The 21,983-nt window shown below is 36.4% G+C and overlaps 1 protein-coding gene across 2 annotated transcripts in view; it reads right to left on the reverse strand.

Moving 5' to 3' along the window:
• Positions 1 to 17,126, reverse strand: part of ARHGAP24 (Rho GTPase activating protein 24) — a 735,186-nt gene extending 718,060 nt beyond the window's left edge. For both annotated transcript variants that reach the window (XM_072755700.1, XM_072755701.1), the window contains exon 1: positions 17,076 to 17,126. The gene's annotated coding sequence lies outside the window, so the exon portion shown is untranslated. The remainder of the gene's footprint in view (positions 1 to 17,075) is intronic.
• Between the last annotated feature and the right edge of the window lie 4,857 nt (positions 17,127 to 21,983).

A 21,983-nucleotide genomic window follows, 5' to 3' on the forward strand; every position in this document is an offset into this window, starting at 1 on the left:
TTTGAGCTTTACACAATACTTATCATATTTTGAGCTTTACACAAATGTGTTCTTTCAGTACTCCAAAATGTACATTTTTTACTTCATATAACCTTCCAGAGATTTATCCATACTGGCACTATAACTCATTCATTTTTACTGCTGTAGTGTTCTATTATGTACAGTTGACCCTTGAACAACATGCATTTGAACTGCATGGGGACACTTATACACAGATTTTTTTTCAATAAATATATACAGAACTGTAAGTGTATTTTTTCTTCCTTATGATTTTTCTTATAACATTTTCTTTCTCTATTCTACTTTAAGAATACAGCATATAATACATATAAGCATACAAAGTATGTGTTAATCCACTGTTCATGTTATCAAGTCTTCCAGTCCACAAGGTATTAGTAGGTAAGTTTTGGGAAAAGTCAAAAATTTCAACTGTGTGAGAGGTTGGAGCCCCTAACCCATCCACCCCCCCCCAACATTGTTCAAGGGTCAAGTATACATTTACCACAAAGCTTCTATCTATCCTGTAACTGCTGATGTGCTAATAACAAACATTTGGTGTTTGCTTTGTGTCTATGTGCCATTACAAACATGCTGCCACAAATACCTTTCTCCTTGTCTCCTCGAGCACATGTTAAGAGTTATCCTGGGTAATATACCCAGGAGTGAAATTGTTGTGTCTGAACTAGGGGTTGAACCAATAAAATTTTAGAAGATTTTAAGTAGAAAGCTCTTTTCCAAAGTGTTTGTAACAAAGTACCCTCCCAGAAGCAGCATGTAAATATGTCCTTGAGTTCCAACTTTCACTGTTCACTTAGTTTTAAGGTACCTAATTTCCCATACTGTTAAAAACAATAGTTCAGCTCTCCAGCCATCTCTCCAAAAAGTCTGTAATATAGAACTTAAAGGAAAATATTTTGGAGGCATACTACTTGAGATTGCTATGATAATTAGATCAGTCAACACATATAATGTGTTTCGACTGGTACATTGGAGGGACGCCTGGGTGGCTCAGTGGTTGAGCACCTGCCTTTGGCTCAGGGCATGATCCCGGGGTTCTGGGATCAAGTCCCACATTGGGGTCCCAATGGGGAGCCTGCTTCTCCCTCTGCCTATGTCTCTGCCTGTCTCTGTCTCCCGTGAATTAATAAATAAAATCTACAAAAAAAAAAAAAAAAAAAGACTGGTACTTTGGACATAATAAGCACAAATAATTATTAGGTATCACTAATAATAATTAGTGATTTATTAATTACCTAATTAGGTAATTAGGTATAAATATTAGAGATACCTAACAATTATTGATGTTGTTTTATTGAATTACTTATAGAACCCCAAAAACACTTAGGTTGTAGACTACTGTATTGGTGTATCTGTACACATTGCTTCCTTATACTGAGATATCCTTTCCTCCATCCTCCATCTGAATCTCCTCCATTCTTCAAGAGCAATTCAGTAAGTCACACTTAGATACATACAGAGTTGATCATCTTCATGAGGGCTACCACAGCCTCTGACACATGACCTATCACATTCATAACAATCATTCATTCATTTCCTGTCTCCCTTCCTGCAATTTCAGTTATCTTGCAGACATAACTTTTTGTGTTTATTCCTTATTTCCTCATTTTTAGTAGCCCCTCAGTAAATGTTTGATAAATAAATAAGTAGATTAATGAATAATTATGAACAATTATAATGTCAATGGGACCTACCTACAAACATTTATTTAGCTTTGCTAAATAAACTGGGATAATTTCAACTGGGATAGTAGAGTTAAAATGTACATTCCACCTGTTCTCCTAGCGAATCTTACTAAAGGAATTCTATGTTGTTGTTTTTTTAACATCCTAGAAGACTCTTTAAATGTGACCTTTTTATATGTTGGTAACCATAATAACCTTTTCTCCAGTCAACTTTGTAAATTACCGTTCCCTTTATTTTCTTCTTCTATGAGAATGTCACCCTATAAAACAACTGACAAGAAAATGTCCAGAGCATTGGAGCACAAATTCATTTTATGGATCTACTTTCTCCTGTTTTAGCCTTTAAACTAATTAAAGCTTTATATTATATATTATATATTATATACTATATATTAAATTTAATAAATATATTAAATATATATTACATATATATTACATATATATATGACAACACTTTGTTTCTTTTTCCTTTAGATTTAGAATGAAGAGATAATTGGCTGCTAGAATGTTGATACATACCTGCCAACCTTATGCAAACAATAAATGAAGTCCACTGTCTATTAATAGGACTGGTTTCTGCTACTCTTCCATCTGGTCTTACTGTGAACAGCTTCCTTTTTTCTTTTTCTTTTTTTTTAAGATTTTATTTATTTAGTCATGAGAGACACAGAGAGAGAGAGAGGCAAAGACATAGGCAGAGGGAGAAACAGGCTCCCTGTGGAGAGCCTGATAAGGCCCTCAATCCCTGAGCCAAAGGCAGACTCTCAACCACTGAGCCACCCAGGTACCCCATGAACAGCTTTCATTCACATAGCATAGCTCCAATTACTGGACTATTACATTTTATGATGTATCAAGTCTTCCTCCCCAGTATTGCTACCCAAATGGCCTGTTTTAACACTGTAATTAGGCACTTCAAAGCAATTTTTCTCCTAATTGTGACTAAGTCTTTTAACTCTCCTGACCTGACATAGAACTAAACTTATCTGGTTGACTGGTGCTTAAAATGTAGCATCTAGCATTGAACACACTACTGTAGATATGATCTGAAAAGTTTACTGTGGATTTCACTTATGCATCTATTTAATTTACAAACATGTACTACATCTTTGTTTTATTGTATATTTGTATTAATACACCTTAAGAATATATTTGGGAGGTAGCTATGTCATACTATTAACAGACACCAAGTTTTTTTCATACAAATTTATTTTTATTAAATTTCATCTCTTTAATTTTGTACCACCTTGCCAATTCAATAACATAATTTTTATTCATATTATTTTATATAAAAGAATTGTTATTCCACTTTGAGTCACCTAAAAATGTATTGACACGAAGTTCTTTTTTTTTTTTTTTTTTTTTTTTTTTTTTGACACGAAGTTCTTTAAGGAAATGTCTTGATAGTATCATTTGTGTGCTCAGAGCTTACCACAATGTCTGGTAACAATAAGTATTCAATATAAACTAAGTGAATTCATTCTTTTAAAAATGCATATTCTTTAGTATTAAAGTCAGTTAAAAGCAAAGTTCCATATACTTTCCTTAAATATCTTTTTCCCTATTTTTCTGCCTCATAAAATGATATAACCATCTTTAATGTTATCCAAATGTTAAACCTGGGAGTCACTTTGGATTGCAGCTTTTTTTTTTCACTGCCAATATCTAATCATTCATTCACCAACTCTTCAACCACAATGTTGATTGCATCACTCCTGCCCTTTCTATTCTAATGAGAGATGCTATTTCAGTCCTTTATTAAGAAGAGTGACATTAATAGCTGTTATTGCTAATGAGACATGTGTCTCATGATATTATATAATCCTCATTATGAATTATGTCTTGACTTACTGAAAGTATGCTATTTACAGAATATTCCCTTTTCCAGAGAAACTATCACATCAGCAAGTACATTTGCTCAAACAGCTGCACTTAGCAGCAGGAAACACACATGCCATCACAACAGTGAACTGCCAGCAATCTACTGATAGTTTTCTATGTTCAGGGAAGAAGTCAAGAGATTTGCATATAAATACTCAAAATGTTTATACTTGTTTACATACATACCAAATATCACATCTATTCTACATTCATTAACTGATAACCAACTGGGCCAGGCTGTATGCTGTTTGCAAAGATTAATAAGACACAAATCTTGACCTCAAATTCAGAGTCTTGGAAGATGGACAGATATGGAAATAACAAATATCCAACATTAGGTACCAATGGTACAGAGCATAAAAAAAATATCTTCCAATTTCTGGGACCTTTGGGAATAACATTTTAGAAAAAGGTACAGGAATGCAGCTAATATTCATCATGTTCCTCTTCCATGTCAGGCTTTCTGCTATAAGTTTGTTCATATTGTTTTATATGTATAGGAAATCTATGAATAACTAATGCTAAAATTTTCTTGGCAAATAAGAAAATAAGGCTAATGTCTTTCGACAAGAAAAACTGCAAATACAGAATCAATGACTTCCAATCGAGATGAAATAGCAAGATATACCACCTCTGCTCTGAACACATAGCAATGATGGATAAAATATGGAAAGATAAATCTAAAGAGAGAGCTAAAACAAGATAAATACCTCTGTTTTAACCTGGCCTCCCATGAAAGCATAGCCTTGGGCAAAGACTTACTACTTTATTAGGTAGTACAATCCCATAGAGCAGAAATGAAGGAAAAGAAGAATGAGACAATGAAGAAGGAAAAACCAATTCAAGGTGCTAAGAATGACTGATTGATCATCTCTTAAGACTGTCCTCTGAGAGGCTATAAAAATGACCTTTCAGTCCATGGAAGAAAGGAAGACTTTATTGACAGGGTCCCATCTCTTATTGGTTAAAACTTTACCACACAAGTCTTTAACTCTCTCCCAAACTCCCTCACATACATACACACACACTTCCAGGTTGTACATGTTTGGGGCCATAGTATCACCTGCCCGTCTTCAATCAGGAGCAAAGATGATGGAAATGAGAGAGTACATGGTAAGTGCTATTTAGCCACACCTTTGTGAAGGTTGTTTGGCTTTTCCAAAGAGAGCTGGTCAATGTTGCAGTGCTGTAGCTAAAATGAATGGCCAAGAGTACCAAAGACAAGTTATGACAAGAAGCCCTGAGGTGTCCATGCCTAACGGGTGTCTAATTATAATTTTTATAGATTGGAAATGCAAAGTAGTGAGTAGAACTAAAGTTATGGTCTACTGGGCTTGGACCTGGAGCAGAGAGTGACCAGCATCAGACATGATAATGATAATCACAAAATACAGGATGGTGTTTATCCCCAGGGAAAGGGAGAGAAAAGGGAAACAAAATTAGAAAGAAGTTGGCAAAGATTCAACAGTCACCATCATGTTTTTCAAAAATTTATTCAAAAGAGCTCTAAGGGAAGAATGACAAAATACTACACTTGTGTAAAACTGAGTGTTGGATACACAGATAATTTCTATATTCTCTTAACTTTTATATATTTGAAGGATAGCTTAATTATAAAATTCAAGAAATTAAATTACATATGATGATTAAAATGGTACTGATCATGTTAACCATACTAATTATTTCTATTTGGAATGTGTGTAAGTATTTGAGTCCATAAGTGATGTATTTTAGTTGATGATATTCCCCTGTAGTTTTGTTTTGTGGGAAAAAAATCAGTATAATTTCAAGAGTTATTTCTTAAAAAGAAATTAAAATTTAAATTTAAATTTTAAAAAAAGAGTTATTTCTCATTGACATACACCAAAGGAATTAGGATAACTTTTTGTAGTACATCTCAAGCTTGAGTCACGCTTTAAGATGTCACTAAAAATTTGAGAGGCTTCTGGCTGGTTCAGTCAGAAGGGCATGTGACTTATGATCTCAGGATCGTGAATGTAAAGATCACTAAAATAAATAAATAACCTTTATTTTTTTTAAAAGATTTTATTTATTTATTCATGAGACACACACACACAGGCACAGGCAGAGGGAGAGGGAGAAGCAGGCTCCATGCAGGGAGCCTGACGTAGGACTCGATTCCAGGTCTCCAGGATCACACCCTGGATTGAAGGCGGAGCTAAACCGCTGAGCCACCCGGGCTGCCCAATAAATAACCTTTAAAAAAAAGGAGGGGGAGTTTAAAAAGGTGGCTTGTGTAGATCCTATTGCCCAGTCCCTCTATTTTTACCTAGATTGTATGTGGTTTGTCCTATTTATTCATGAATTTATTTAGTTCAGAAACAAAATGAGAACCTAGAACATCAACTCCAAGTCTTTGCTTTAGTATTTATATTGAAAGAGTGCATCGGGATCCCTGGGTGGTGCAGCGGTTTAGCGCCTGCCTTTGGCCCAGGGCGCGATCCTGGAGACCCGGGATCGAACCCCACATCGGGCTCCCGGTGCATGGAGCCTGCTTCTCCCTCTGCCTATGTCTCTGCCTCTCTCTCTCGCTGTGTGCCTATCATAAATAAATAAAAATTAAAAAAATAAATAAAAAGAGTGCATCTTCATTTATATCTCTCCAAAGTGCTTTGCTGTCATTCTATCTGGAAGCAGAAGTACAAGTGTGCAACAAATCCTAGAATCTTATACTTTCTCACTTCCATGCTTTACTCTTAAATCTATGGAGAACCATCTTTTTCCTTTCTCTCTCAACTATGCACTTCAAAAAGAAGTTGTCAGCTTTGCTTACCAACTAAAGAGCAATGAACACTACTGCTGAACAGAACTCATAGTATATAATGACCATTTAATCTGACCAATCTCCTCTGGACAGCCTAAATCAGATTATCTTTCTCAGTAGAATACTCATCACACTTCCCCTATACTGAACAAATCAATCTCACTGATCTCTTCAGGCTTTCTCAGCTAATCCTTGACCAGGTCTGAGGAAGGATTACTTTAAGCCTCTTTGACAACACAAAAAACCAGAACTGTAAATATAATTAGTGACTTCTTTCTACATTTTCTAGGAGACATTTCCTGCTTTAGGAGACTGGATGCTAGGAGCAAGCAAGGGAGGAGGGAAGAACAGAGAAAGAGGGAAAACAGACATGATGAAGGAAAAAGTCTGAGTCCTATTGCAGTGACTTGCAAGAGCTTTGCAAAAGCAGTAGGAGCAGTGTCACATCTGGATTATTTGGCACTGAGACGAGAGCATTTCCCCTACTTTATATAACAAAATTATTTTCAGTAATAATCGTGAAATAGAATGAGTAACGGCCAGAAAAGATAAAAAGACAGCCAACTTTTCTTTTTATTAAATTTTGTGAATATATAATCATGCCAGTGTAAGTGAATTTTAATAAAACTAAAATGTCTACACCTACTAAATCACACTGATGCAATGTTTTATTTTCTTGATTAGTTTTTAGTTTTAAAGTAAATTACAAATACAAAAAGAGCAAATTCAATTTAAAAGACATTATTTGAATTCAATAAAATATGTCATGTAAGAACTAAAATTTGCACTTGCCAAACAAAAATATCACATCTCTCACACCACACTAGTTTAGCGTTTAAACGTTAAACACAAATAAAACCTCCAAATCATCACATAAGAGTGACAAAATTTAAGTTCTAGTTCCTAATCTTTACACTTGTTGTGCCATCATTGTTTGTTTCCAATCTATTGTTAAATGCAGGAATATGTATTTTCACAGAGGTTGGAGACAAGCCATGCCCAAGCAAGCCAGAAAAAAAGCCAAACCTTTACAAGGAAACTCTGGAAACAAGAGATGTAGCTAATTCCACATATGTTGGAGGCCAACTTTGTTATATATATATATATATATGTATTTCAGCTTGATGGTCTCTGAGAACATTCTTGAACTAATTAGGTAGCCCCTGGAGTAGGTAGGTATGCGTGGTACTGGTAGAGAGATTGGGTACTTAGAAAAATGTTCAAAGACATATTTTCTTTATATATATACATATATATGTATATATCTTTTGCGTAAGGTGAATATCCTTTACAGTGTAGCTTTTAACTTTGGATGCACATTGAAATCACCTGGGAATCTTTAAAAACTACTGATGCCTAGGATCCACCAAGTGATTCTGATTTCATTGTTGGAGGTGCAGACAGGCCATAGGAAATGTTAACCATCTCCTCTCCTTGACTCTAAAGTGCCACCATGATTAAGAACCATTGCTTTAGAAAACTGCTTCTCTGTCCTCAGCTTTTAAGTGGCAGCTCCAAAATTTCTCTTTAGAAGAAACTTGGATGAAGCAGGCTGGTGAAAGCCAGGCAACTTAGAAACCTGTCCTGAAGCGGCGTCTGCTTATCAACCTCCTACATGGTACTGAGGTTACATTATTTGGAGATGATTAAGGGTGTTATTTCAATTGGTGAGAAACGATTCCTGACACCCTGTAGAGAAATTGGACTCAAGCAGACCTTGTCTTGAATTATGATGATGGGCCGGCCATTGCAGTGCACTACTCAGGTCTCCCTGCAGAGAATCCACTCAGTATCACAGTTGACTGGCAGCTTCTCGCTGCCCACACCTTTGGAGCTCACGGTGTCCATGCTTCCTTTAGGTTGCTCCCAGCCAGTGGTGGAATATGGCAAGAATACCAGAACCATTTGTCCCCAACGCCAGACTCTTCTAATGGGCATCTTTGGTTCTGGGATGCCCTGACTCACTGACCTGGATGAGACTTTCTCAAAACTCCATGCATTTTAAGGCTTTTCTTACCAAGACCGCCTTCCTTTTCTCTCCTTTCCCGCATGTCAGACTGGTATCATCATCTGAAGATCCTCCTGCTCCCTCCCTTTATCTGTCATAGCAGTTCCCTCAATAAACCTCTTGCAAGTCGAATCTCATCTTTGTGTTCACACAACAGAGAACCCAAACTGATGCCTGACTCTAACACCACTCAATATGGAACAGCTAATGACCTTCCATGAGCTTCAGTTTCTTCCTCTGTTAAAATAGTGAGCAAAAGGGGCACCTGGGTGGCTCAGTGGGTTAAGCGCCCAATTCTTGATTTCAACTCAGATCATGATCTCAGTGTCCTGAAACTGAGCCCCAAATCAACTCTGAACGGGTTGTGGAGCCTGCTTAGGATTCTCTCTCTCTCTCCCTCTGCCCCTCCCCTGTCAACGTGTGCATGAGCTCTTTCTCAAAACAAAAAAAAAGTATAAACAAGTATAAACTATAAGAGATAGTGTGATGACGAGATAAGATATATTATCAGTGAACAAGGTAGCCAACTTCCTGGAACACAGAAGGAAGTTAGTAACTATTAATATCTCTTTCCAGCTTTTATGAACAAGTAGTATATTTCCCTCACATCATTGAACATTTTGTTCTATAATTTATGTTTTATGCACTGTGGTTGTGCATAGGGTATGGCACATGATGAATGGGATAAGAGGTATACAAAAATAAAGGAGTTTCTAAAAAAAAAAGATAAGTATCTGAGGTGATGGATGTACTAATTAACTAGATGGGAGGGGGATCCCTGGGTGGCGCAGTGGTTTGGCGCTTGCCTTTGGCCCAGGGCGCGATCCTGGAGACCCGGGATCGAATCCCACATCAGGCTCCCGGTGCATGGAGCCTGCTTCTCCCTCTGCCTATGTCTCTGCCTCCCTTTCTCTCTGTGACTATCATAAATAAATAAAAATTAAAAAAAATAAATAAATAAAATAAAAAAAAACTAGATGGGAGGAATCCTTTTACAATATATACATATATAAAAGTATAGACTTTAAATATCTTATAATTTATTTGTCAATTACACCTCAATAAAGTTTAAAACAAGAGGCTTCTAAAGACAAATACAACAATAAATATTATAGTAAAGGCATATACCAGATACATATTAGTCACCTGGCCTGAGATGGATGCACAAAACAAAAACAAAATCATGGGGAAAATGTTTTTTCCTTATGTACATTTCATCTATATATTTATCAAATATCATATATGGAAGGTTTTGACTGCCAAACTTCCTCTCAAATTCAGAGCATGGAAAAACAAGGATGCATGACTGCCATCAATCAATATCTCTGAGGCTAAAGACAACTGTAGGTTTCTGTCTGGTTTCAAAGGTATATATCTGCAAGAAATTGTTCACAGTCCATGTAAATCCAAACTGGCTTGCTTCCCACAGAAACTAGCCAGCAAACAGCAATCTTGCAATAAACTAACAGCACTGTAAAAAAAAGTTTGGGAGGTGGGGGGAAGGACGAGAAATACAGAATTATATTACTTGGTGCTCCAAAATATAAATAAAAATGAAAAACTGAATTTTAAATCTAGTCATTTCTGCTGGAACACAACATTTGCATTCCTTAAAATGTCCATGCTATGCAAAATCACACAATAAAAACTATAGAGCTTATGAAAAAGTAGAGTTAGGGACACAACACTCAGAGATTTCATCAGTGACATGTTTTTTAAGAAGGTAGGATCCTAATAAAATATGGTAGCACAGTTTAATACATGTGAAATGGTTATGAAATACATAAATATGCAATAAATACAGCACTTTACCTTGAAACAGACCTGAAGTTTGCAGAAGGGTTGCAGCTTGTGTGTTGTGAAATGATGGAAGGATTATCTGAAATAGATCTGAAAGCTCCAACCCCAGACATGGGTAGGTGTGGCTTATGTTACACATGGGGAACAAGGTAACAGATAGTTGGAGGGAGGGTGGTGTATGTGTGCGCTTGCATGAATTCCTGTGCATCTGGGTTTGGCTGGCTGCAGCTGACTGCTTTCACCTAGTGTTTCTAACAAACAAAACTGTGCAGAAGCAAAGACAAAATTTGTATCATGAAACATTTAAAGTTCCCTAATATGTCACTTGTCTTGGAACAATTTCATGTTTTCAAAACAAGCTCCTCAATAGCAGAAGTTAGTGTACATTGAAAGTTCTATAAAGAATTTTTTTCTATTGAAAGTATTTCATTGGACATTAGATAATGCATCACTGAACCAAACTTTCACATGAAATGACAAAATGATAGGTGTTAATTAGTCCTCTGGATAAAATCTCTATGTATAACTAATATGTGTAAAAGAAGGACATAGATAAGGACCTTTTGTAATATTGTTTTATCATTTTTTAAGAAGCTATTACTAATCAAATAATTTCCTTACATTATAGGGAAAAAAGCAAATAAAAGAGGGGGGTTAATTCCTTTCAGGTTCCAAAATGTACATATCTTTTTTTCTTCATATCTGGAGTTGATGTTACTAACATGTTTTTATAACCAGGTTTTCATCTTTGTGAGGTCTCGTGCACTGGTGGCTTTCATTTCACCTGAAACTAGGCAAGCATGAGCTTCTGGCACCAACCATTAAGAGAACCAAATTATCTTCTGGTCCCACTTGCCTATTCATTAATTTGGTAACCATAAACTCTTTAAGATTTGGATCATTTACCCCTTCAAGGCTCCTGCGCCTTTAAGAGAGAATGGAACTAGATTTTAAAGTACCTACCAAAATTCTTATGATAGGCACAGTAGACTCCAAATTGCAATCCATTTAGGCAGAGTGTAATAGCTAAAATTTTATCTTCATATGGTATATATCTCAAGTCTGCCAAAAGCTTTCACAACTATTACCTCATTTAACTTAATATAATTACATCTCCCTATATCAATGTGTACTGTGAATCATTTTCCTATTCATTCCATTTTTTTTTCCATTTGTGTTACTTGAAATCTTTCCAACCTACTTTTGGAAAACCAGACTTAACCAAGCAGTTCCAGAAATGTGTTACATTGAGTATTTGAAGAGATCAGTTACAGCTAACATATGTAAAGCACCTGCAGAAACCTTCTGCAGCAGAATTGAAATTGATGAGGCATCAGTTGAGCCATTCAACTGTTGAGCTTCTCAATTACTTAGTCTTTTGTGTTTGTTTGGTTTGGGTTTTTCATTCTGGAGAGTGAAACTAGTTTCAAGAACACGCTATCAAAGGAGGCCACAGGGGAGTAATCCAATCAAGTCCTGTTAAGGGGGAATAGAACCTTTCTCCTCTCCTGCTTTCCATGAGGAGAGACTTGTCCAAAATACCTACAGCTTCTTGTGCATGAAGCAGAATAAGTTACCTGATTAGTGAGTTCCAGAAAAGAATTGGATAGGAGTGGCTCAGCTCCTTCTGCCTGCCTCTCCCTTGTGACCCAGCTGACTACAGAGCATAGGCATTCACTTCTGTTACTCCAAATCCCATGGTTTAGAGGGCAGACTCTGCCTCTGCCCACAGTTTGGAAGTTCATATCAAGGGAGGGTTAGGATATGGTGTCCTATACCCAGAATATTCAGAAATAGAATATTGCATGGTATGCAGTTTAGAGAGTAAAAATAACATTGAACCTTGAGGCACTGGGTGGGATCAGACTGTGTCAGTTGTTGATTTTTGTGGTTGCACCATGCAAGTGGTTTTCACAGTTGTGTGGTGTGCTTATAATCAGTGTAGCCTGAGTAGCAGCTCTGGATTTTGGACTTTAAAGAGATCAGTCACTATGGGATTTTGCATTTGGTGGGAAACTGAAGCTTTTGGTGGCTTGTCCACAGGTGTGTGGCTATTTTTATACTGTGAAAGGCTCTTTTTACATAGTCAGGGCTCCCCAGGCCTTAAATAAAACCCCATGGGCCACACATACCTCCAGAAGCTAGCTGCTATAGCATGACCTTGAACCACCTAGTGTGTGTGGACAACAGGTCAAACAGTTTTTGTTGATGTTACTATGTTTCCCAACCATATATGTAGGCATTGTCTTTAAGTGCACAGTGTCTACGTTTTATGAGTGCTTTTGTTTTTTTTTTTAATTTTTTTTTTTAATTTATTTATGATAGTCACAGAGAGAGAGAGAGAGGCAGAGACACAGGCGGAGGGAGAAGCAGGCTCCATGCACCGGGAGCCTGATGTGGGATTCGATCCCGGGTCTCCAGGATCGTGCCCTGGGCCAAAGGCAGGCGCCAAACCGCTGCGCCACCCAGGGATCCCTATGAGTGCTTTTGAAGCACATGTGTTTGAGGGCTTAACTTTAAATTTTTTGTGCCACATAACATTTTCTTGAAGAACACAAAAAGACACCTGTCCTCACAAAACCCCTCCAAAGATACAAGCTTCAAGAAATAGAAAGCAAAGAGTGAGTTCAGAAATCTGCTGAAGATGTTTCGCCAGCTGGAATAAGGATGAAGAACAGAAAGAAACTTTCTCTAGGTGAGAGTCCTTAGCGCTAAGCAATTTCATAGCAAGATCAATGGAATCACCCACCTTTGCACAGAGAGTGGTGACCTGTCACTAGACAAAAATCCACACAAAATCACCATTAGGATGCCCCCAAATGGAAGGCCCAATGGCATGCCAAATAAGAATGTAGAAACGCTTGCAAATTCTGTAGCTTGCCCAGCATGTCTCAAATATCCTTTCCAAGAGTAGCAAATAGTTCACAGATGGATTTTCTCTCAAGATCCAGTAATTCTCAAGGGCCAAAGGTAATATATTTTATACATGAATTCTCCCAATTGAATTCAAGTTTCCAAGTCACGCAGTCTAGAAACCTGGCCCAGATGGAATGGCATCCTGATCAGATTAAAATCAAGAAACAGTCTACCCTGTTCTCAGATCTCATTGAGCCTCTTCTAGAATCTTTAACATCACTAGATACTGAGTCTGGAGAACACAATTTTCCCTGGAAAAATTCATCTAAGGGCTAGAGATTATTTTTTTTTCTAAATTTGGTGGGAATGGGGCCAGTGTTGTAATAATCTCATGAGCCCCTTTTTAAAAAAAAATAGGTACATCAGAAACTTGGCGATGAATTAATGCAGTTTCTGAATTTATAAAGGAACTACACCCATTCCATGAGAAATAATCCAGGCTGCAGCTGCTAAAGGAAACCCATCCTCTCCAGCCATCAAGAAATCTTTGTTGAAGTTGATGAGAATCAGAAATTGGCAAGGATGATTATTTTTTTTTTCACTGATTTCTTTGAAACCACCAAGGTAAAATAATTTGGTTCTGGGTTTTAATTCATTTCTACAGTTTAAATTTGAACCTTGATTTTTGATGAGGAATTTTAAAATGGGCAGAGATTTATATTTAAATTTAGGATGTCTAGTTTTCTTGGCATATTATTATTGGAATAGCTCCACGTGGTCATTTGATATCATTGCAAAATCTCTAATAAGCCTGGACATGTGGGTAACAATTTGGATTGGGAATAGAAAGGGGAGAGAGACTGTTTAGCTTTAGTACAGACTGACCTTCTTAGACCCTGCTAGGGGAATAAGATGTCCCTCTTACCAGTGTCCCAAGCAGATTCACAGAAAGTCAGAGACCAGTGAGGGCAACAGCCTCACAGAGCAGGCTGTGTTGGTAGACTGTAGATTTTCTCCTGCAGGACAAAAGTACAGATCCTGCTTCTGCAGGCTTGATAGTTAAGTTCCATAAGGTAAGATCCCTGAAGAGTATTTTGAGTTTTGGGGGGTGGGGACATTCACTCCTCCCCTAGGAAAAACTTAATGGGGTTTTTCTAAGGTTTCTTGCCCAGAAAGTTAGAGTCAGCTGATTGATGAGTTTGGGGGAGGAACTAGCCAGCTGTCACTCAGCCGCTTTCCCCACATCCTCAAGGGAGCCAGCTGTACTGATAGAGTATGTGCTCTCCACCCTGCCTTTAGGTGGAGTTTGGTATTAAGGGACTACTGTCACCACTTCCCCAAGTCATATTCTCCAATAGTAATTTTATCAGTCCTAAGGTTAAAGCAGTATTTTGACCTCTTTGATGTCTGTCTATCTTACCCCATACATATGGGTCAGATTGAAGTATCCGTGCATAGATATAGATATAGATATACTATTATCTGAGGTATGGAAACCAAGGCTGTCATTTATTGGGCTTCTTTAAGGATGTACAAGGAAAAACAATGGGGCTCCCTGACAATAGTCAGTCCGGTGAGTAATAAAGGGATGGCTACCTCCAGAGTTTCAGAGCCACAGAGTTATACCAGTGGAAGCTACTGAAAAACCTTAGTCCCCTTAAGTTCTCAAATGAGAAAATCTGAGTGTAAAATAAGAGTTTCAAGGACAGTATTTCCAATTTCACATCCACTCTGGTTTTAAGTCTGTAAAAGGGATCCCATGGAATTATTTGAGCATCTAAGTTTAAGAGACCAAGAATTCAATGTGCCTTAAACCAGGAGTTGGGGCACATAAAAAGTTATGAAGCAAGCAAAAGCAAAAGCACAACTGTGGGGTGTTGGCAGTGACGCTTGTATATGACATGAGAAGATAAATTACCTATTCTACTTCCCTCATCATCACACCTTTAGCATCTGCTGTCAGGCTGAAACATAGATATGGTTATCTGCAAGATAGCCAATGGATAGAAAAGAAGCTGGAATGCAAAAAAAATGAAAGAAAGAAAGAAAGAAAGAAAAAGAAGAAAGAAAGAAAGAAAGAAAGAAAGAAAGAAAGAAAGAGAAAGAAAGAAAAGAAAAGAAAGACCCAAAGAATGGGAAAACAAGCAGGGTATTTTTCTAATAGTGTTCAATTAATTTAGTAAAACCAATTTTGATGACCATATTGTCACAGACCATGGCAACAGTTCTATTGGCCTTTATAGTTTTATGGTATTTTTTTATATGTTGCTCCTAACAATCCTCTGATATAAACTTAGTCAACGCTATTCTTTCTTACAAAAAAAAAAAAAAGTCAAAAACAAAACAAAACAAAAATCCAGCAAAGCTTAGTTATGTCCATGGTTTATTCAATGTACAGCCATTAGTCACAACTAGAAATGGCACATCAGAATCAGAGGGCTTCAAACCAGCTTCCTTCTAATTGAACACTATTTCCTGTAATCCATGCGTTCATACAGCTGGAAAATTAAAACGAAGATATTTTTCTGAGTAAAAACTCAGCCCAGACTTGACAATTACCTTTCTGATATCCAGAGAAAGGTACATTAGAGTTTCCTTACTCTTCGAATATGAACACTGAGATAATCCCATTCCATTTTATTCCTATCTTCAAATAAACTTGAGTGAAAAGACATGATCTACGTTAATGAAGAAGACAAAAACAATTTTTTTTCATATTTTAGTGCCATCCAATTGTTCCCAGTCTCAAATTCTTTGTACAGGGTTTGAACTATGGGACTGAAAGTATCTCAATGGTGAATAATAATCAGAGCCTCCTGACTTCTCCCCCACTGCCACCGATAACTATCTAACCCAACATAAGATGTAAACAAGCTAAAGAAGCTGCATTAACACAATAAATTAAAATGGGATAAGACTGAGCTCTTGACTGATATAACCTGTTGAAGTCATAACGAAGAGTATGTGTGCAGAGTGCATGCACGCGCGCGCGCGCACACACACACACACACACACACACACACACACCATGAGCCAGTTCCCTATGTTTTGTTTAATCAAGTCCAGCCCAGACTGTTGAATAGTTTCCTTGACTAAGAGGAGCTCAGAAGACCTGATGAGCTGGGCTCTTCTGGATAATTTTGTCTGAAAGTTTTTAGTTGTTCCTTTCACTTATGCAAGTCAAATCAAAAACCCTTCTTTCCACTCCTATTTCAGAAGTAATAAGTAGTAGGAAAATACCCCTCAGAAAGATAACTCTTCTATCGGGGATCAAGAATGTATACACTGAAACCCCCCAATTTTTGTATAGTTCACTTGTATTTGAGAAATAGAATTATTTTAGGTCTCCTCCTCTATTTCTTCCTCTCATCCAATGACTGACAATCTTCTTCCATCTCTATCATAACCTCATGGCTGGCTAAAAGGACAATAGTTAATCTGCAGAAATCTTCTGACTAAACCCTGTGCTGACTGTGTTTTGTCCTTAGATAACTGACTCCACAAAAGATGCACTTGCTGCTGGATATGAACTATAGACTAAGGCTGGTATTCATAATTGAAGCTGACACTCCTTACAACCTGTCACCAACATGACATTAACTTTCAACCCAGAGTACTGGAAATGGAGGTCGCGCACTTAGCTTCTGGGCACCTCACCCACCTGAATATATTTGCGACCTTTGGATCCCTGAAATATTATTTGTCAGAGGGCAAAAATAATACAAGAAGATCTTCACCAATCCTCATAATAAAAACTACCAAGGACAGAAGAAAATCATTCTACCAAACTTAAAGCAACAGATGCCTAATCAAAGCACAACACACATATTAAAGCCAGCTTATCTCTCACAAAAAAGTCATACAGCCTCCCTATTTTGTTTGGTAAGAAATATTCACAGTTTTACCATACAGAATTGGCATAAAGCTTTACTTAAAGAAAAGACTAATATTTTATCTGAATCAACTTTTGTGGCTTACCGAAACTATTGCTATTTACTTCCGACACAAACGATAAATGAATAAATTGTATCCGGATACTCACAGCAGAGAGCTCAGTTCTGGCCCCTAACATCAGACGTGGCCGCTGCAGACTGAATGCTACTGTTGGGAGGTGCTTTTATTTTCCTAACAAAGTAGCACCCTCTAGTGGCTTTTCAAAATTATTAAGAAGTACAAGCCAAGCATGTGACATAATCTGTTTACTATACAATTACGCAATGTCAAAACACTCAGGTAAGAACAAAAGCTCACTCTGGGCATTACGGGAAGCAACTCACCCTATGTGCTCTCTAGGGATGGTGGCTTTAAGCAGAAAAGATGTTTAAACATCATTCCTATTTCATTTTTATAGTGTGTCTCAGAAAAATATATCTTTCCCTGGTAATAGTTTATTATTCTATTAAAATTATTATCATTATCCCCATTATCATTCGTACCACCATTGTTATTAATATTAATTAAAAAGTTGCCATTTACTGAGCATTTATCATATACCAGAAAATGCATTCTTTATTTTCCTAATTATACCTCATTTAAAACGCACTATAAACATACCCTAGGTTTATGCTTATCCTGTGTTATGGATGAAATAATTGAGGCCTAAACATGTAATATAAGTTGGTAAGGTCAACTACCTGAGTGGAAGTAAAGAAAAACTGAAAATCAAAGCCATCTTTCTATGTTTGCAAAAACTCCTACAATCCTGATTTCAAGAAATCATCAGTAGCTTTCACACGTATCCATGTCATGAAAGTGTAAGTTTAAGGGGTTTACTCAATAACAATGAAAATAAAATTGAAAGTTTGTGCAAAATTCTTTAAGTTCATGTTGAAATACCAACATTTCCCATGGTTTATAAAAGTCAAATATCAGTTCTTGGATGGCAAAGCAATCATCTCTAGAGAGCCAATATATTTCCTCATGTTTCAGTGCATGCATTACAAAAGGACCCAATCCTTTTTCAGTCATAATACTTTACAAAATCAGAGAGGTACATTTATTCAGTGAGGCATTCAACAAAACATTTAGTGAATGCCTGTAATATTACATCTCGTTCTGATAGTCAAAGAACCAAGATCATTGCGCTAAGCAAGTTGCTGTGTGAATATCAAGAATTTTCAGGAAAGAACACCTATAAACTAAGAATTTTTTCATGGCACCAAGATTTATATATTCCATCTTAAATGTCATGTGTCTGATCCCCAGAAGATAAAACTCTTTTTGGTATTTATGTAAGGCTTGAAGGAACCCAGGGGAGCAAACAGGAAAGAATGTTTATGTTTATTATGCATCTCCTAGGTTTTCATTAGTAGTCTATGCCTTTCCCATATATCATGTCAGACAATACTAACTGTTCTTCAAACTTATTTCCTTCTCTTCTCAAGCAGAGTTGACTGCACCCCCAGGCTACACTGTACTTAGTGTGACCATGCAACTAGATTCTAACCATTGGAACGTTCTAACCACCACTTGAAAAGCAGAAGCAATATGTACCATTTCCAAGCCTATCTCACAAAAATCTTCCTCTTGAGATCCTCCATGTTTCTTTGTCCTTCTGGATAACTGGAGTGGAAATAGTTCCTAGGAAACCTGGAACACCATGCATTGCAGATAGCAAAGCTATGGAAGGAAGGAGACTGAATTTTTTAATCAATGCTTGGAGAAAAAACATCTGATAGAATCATCCATTTTGCAGTTTATGTGAATAAGAAATAAACTTCTATAAATTTTGAGTCATTATACATGTTTCCATTTGATTGTTGGTTACAGCAGTTAGCCTTATATTAACACGATTATTTAATCTCCACAGAAAAGTTAGTAATTTTAGGTAGGTTTATCCTCATTTTATAGATGAAAAAAATAAGGTTCAGTTTAATAACTAGCCCAAGTATTCACAACTAATAAAATTCAACCCTGAATCAAAACTCCATCTCCCTAACTCCAAAACATGTACTCTTTCCTCTGTGTTACAATAACAGCCCATCTACCTGCCTTTTAACAGTAATGAAACTACCGTTTGCATTACTCAGCTTAGTTATATGCTGACAGTAGCCCTGAAAATGGCCCTGAAAATCTAACATTTTTACAATAATAATGTCACTTACCACTTCCTGCTGAATGCCCTCTTCATCCAGGGATCCAGGCCCTTACTTTGATCTCACAGCAGAGGAAAAAGAATAATGATAAAACTACATGATGGCTCATTAATGTTACTCCACAAACATTCCATTGATAGCAAGTCAATTAACGTAATCTGATATCAATTGAATCAAGAAGTATAGCCCTTAGAAAGAGAAGGGTAAAAAAATAATAATAATACCTAGAAGAATGTATTCTACCATAGCCTCACTCTTGAAAACTAAAAGTTAAGAGAAATGTTAAGAGAATGTTATGCAAAGAGAAAAGGAATTGTAACCAAATTATGAAAAAAGAGAAAAAGAACCAAAATATCAATGAGATGATTTACTCTCCTTGATCACCACTTGAAAAAAAGTAATAAAGCTACAAATTTAATTAAAATATATGAGTCAATCCAACTTGCACATCTGAACAAAAATTAGATTTTGAAATCTTCTGAGGGACTATCTTAAACTCACAAAGACACACACACACACACACACACTTAGATATTTTAAACTATGGGTTGAAGAACAACTTATGTCCTCACAGAGAAATATTACTGAGTGCAAAAAACAAGCAAGCCAAATATATGTTTACCAATTAATAAAAATGGAAAAAAAGAAAAGAAAAAGGAAACAGAGGTTAGGGTGGGGACAATGAGAAAAACTGCACAATTTTGCTTATAGAACCATAGACAAGGAAGTCACGGTGCAGTTCTAGCAGGTGACATTCCCTATTCATTTGTCTCATAGCCCTACCTATATTTTAAAGGAAACTACTTTTTAAAAGTATGATTAAGCTGTCTCAAGTTATTAGTGTCTTAGTGTATTAAGTCAAACATATTGATCCAAATATTTCATCTCAAATATTTGATCCAATTTTCAGCCAATAAATGACCAGTCAAACATTGTCTAACTCTGATGAACTCATCTCTGTTGCCTTATAAAACAAATTAGCCTGAGCATCTCTATCTTTTCTGAAATTATCTTGTACATTCTAGTCTCATTGAGTATTTGATAAATGGATGAATGAATGAATTGAATGGAAATTCTATACTCCCCAGCATGATTTCACTCATGTATTTAATACCTAGAAAATTCTATAGTAAGACTCAATGTTATGCTATTCCTTAAATCGAATAAAGAAAATCAAGATGACATAAGTATTATGAAAATAGTAGTGATCCAGAACTAAACATTAACTTCTAAAAGGAAAAAAATTAGAAATAAATCAACAATATAATGGACAAAATAGTCAAATTTAGCAATCATCTGCAGAACATCTTTTTTTTAATGTTGGTATTTGCCATTGGACAGAAGGTCTATGAGAGCAAGACATCCATGGCTGTTTTAGTTGGTGTATCCTTAGAACTTAGTGTAGAAGCTACCAATAAAGCAGTTAGTAAGTACTTGCCGGGATGAATGAATATTAAAATGGCTCTATGATTAGGGCACCAGGGTGGCTCGGTTAAGTGTCTAACTCTTGGTTTTGCTTAGGTCATGATCTCAGGATGGTGAGATCGAGCCTCACATAGGGCTCCACACTCAGTGTGGAGTCTGCTTGAGATTCTCTGCTTCTTTCCCTCTCCCTCTGTCCCTCCCATTTGCGTAAGCATGCACTCTCTCTTTCAATAAATAATTAAATAATTAAATAATTAAATAAATAAATTCATTCCTTAAGAAAATTTAAAAAATTAGATGGCTTGATGATTGATTATTTCACATAAATTATCTTTGTTAATCTTCAGAACACCCTGGGGTTCGGTTTATCACTGTCAATTTTGCCAATGAGGGAAATAAGACTAGAGGCGTAAGATGTGTTGCCCAAGTTCTCATAACTACCAAGAAGCATAAGCAAAGGGAAAATCATTAGTAGGTAAATACGTAATTTATTCTGCCCAGAATAAGTGCTTGATAATTCGATGAAAGCAGTTTCCTGGGTTAGCTAAATTGGAGGGCAGGATAAAGGACAAAAAAAAAAAAAATAGATTTATTTACAAAAAATGGATCAAACATTCAGTGGGTTTTTCCAAGATAAACAAGAGAAACTAACATGAAGTAGAATGAATGGCATGTGATATTATAAACATATTTATCAGAACTAAGAATGTATATTATGAATAATGGCAGCAGATAGAGAGATAATGCCAGACAGAGGTCCTGATAATGGGAATAAAAGAATTGAATTTCTCTGTAGAAATACAAACTTTATAATGAAAGATATTTCTTAAGCCTACCAAGCACTTCTTGCGCCAGAAATGTCACATGTATAAGCCAATTGCAACACATCCTGCAATGACAAGATTAGACCCTTTAATTCTCATGTGTCTAGGTTTCTGATTTTTCCATTGTATTACGTCATTTCTCTGTTTTGTGTGTAAGTTCTTGCATATATTAGTCAAGATGAGGGCTTGATAGTTGCCTCAAAATGATATGATAAATAACATGCGAAGGAAAAAGATAAAATAGTTGCCTTGCCTATACAAGCTGTTTTACAAATTATTGAAATAATCCATAAAATAATGTTCTTTATGGATAAATTCTAGCTAATAAATACAAGTGGAATGATAGAATTAAGAGTATAACCCTTTTGCAACCCTAATGAAATAATGAATCTGGGCAAAGGCTGCTAAAATCAGTAGGTGAAGGGCAGTTGGTGAAGTTAAAATGAATGGATCAGCTGACAACATCTGACCTCACTGATCAATTACCACAAAAAAAAATGACAACCAGATATCATGAGCCTTTTCATGTGATTCAAGAAGAAATACATTATACCACCAGTCAAGTGGTCTTGCCACAAAAGAAAACGTGAATCTGATTAAGCCTCC

The sequence above is a fragment of the Vulpes vulpes genome, chromosome 4 (assembly GCF_048418805.1).
Source record: "Vulpes vulpes isolate BD-2025 chromosome 4, VulVul3, whole genome shotgun sequence".
Taxonomy (NCBI): domain Eukaryota; kingdom Metazoa; phylum Chordata; class Mammalia; order Carnivora; family Canidae; genus Vulpes; species Vulpes vulpes.